Source organism: Myotis davidii, unplaced genomic scaffold (genome assembly GCF_000327345.1).
Source record: "Myotis davidii unplaced genomic scaffold, ASM32734v1 scaffold698, whole genome shotgun sequence".
NCBI lineage: Eukaryota > Metazoa > Chordata > Mammalia > Chiroptera > Vespertilionidae > Myotis > Myotis davidii.
In genome coordinates this window covers 1,985,486-1,985,698 of record NW_006290032.1, presented here as the reverse complement: position 1 = coordinate 1,985,698, position 213 = coordinate 1,985,486, and the positions used below count along the sequence as shown (strand labels likewise).

General features: G+C 65.3%; 1 protein-coding gene across 1 annotated transcript in view; it reads left to right on the top strand.

Moving 5' to 3' along the window:
• The window catches only part of PRSS12 (protease, serine 12), a 48,755-nt gene that overhangs the window by 39,959 nt on the left and 8,583 nt on the right, over positions 1-213 (top strand). The window lies entirely within an intron of this gene.

Here is a 213-nt window from a genome sequence, read left to right as displayed (position 1 = left end):
TCGCTGCTGGATTTGCTAAGGGAAAACCAGCGCTGTGCCCAGCGGATGCTCTTCAGGCTGCTTAGGGTGGGGTAGGGATGGGGGGGTGAGGAGGAGAGCACATCTCATCCCAAGGCCCAGAGGAGGGGCCGGCTTCTGGAAGGGGGTGCCGAGGTGCCCGTCTGCAGGACTGGGGGTGCCGTTCCCACGGCAGGGGGATCTTTCATCCGGGCC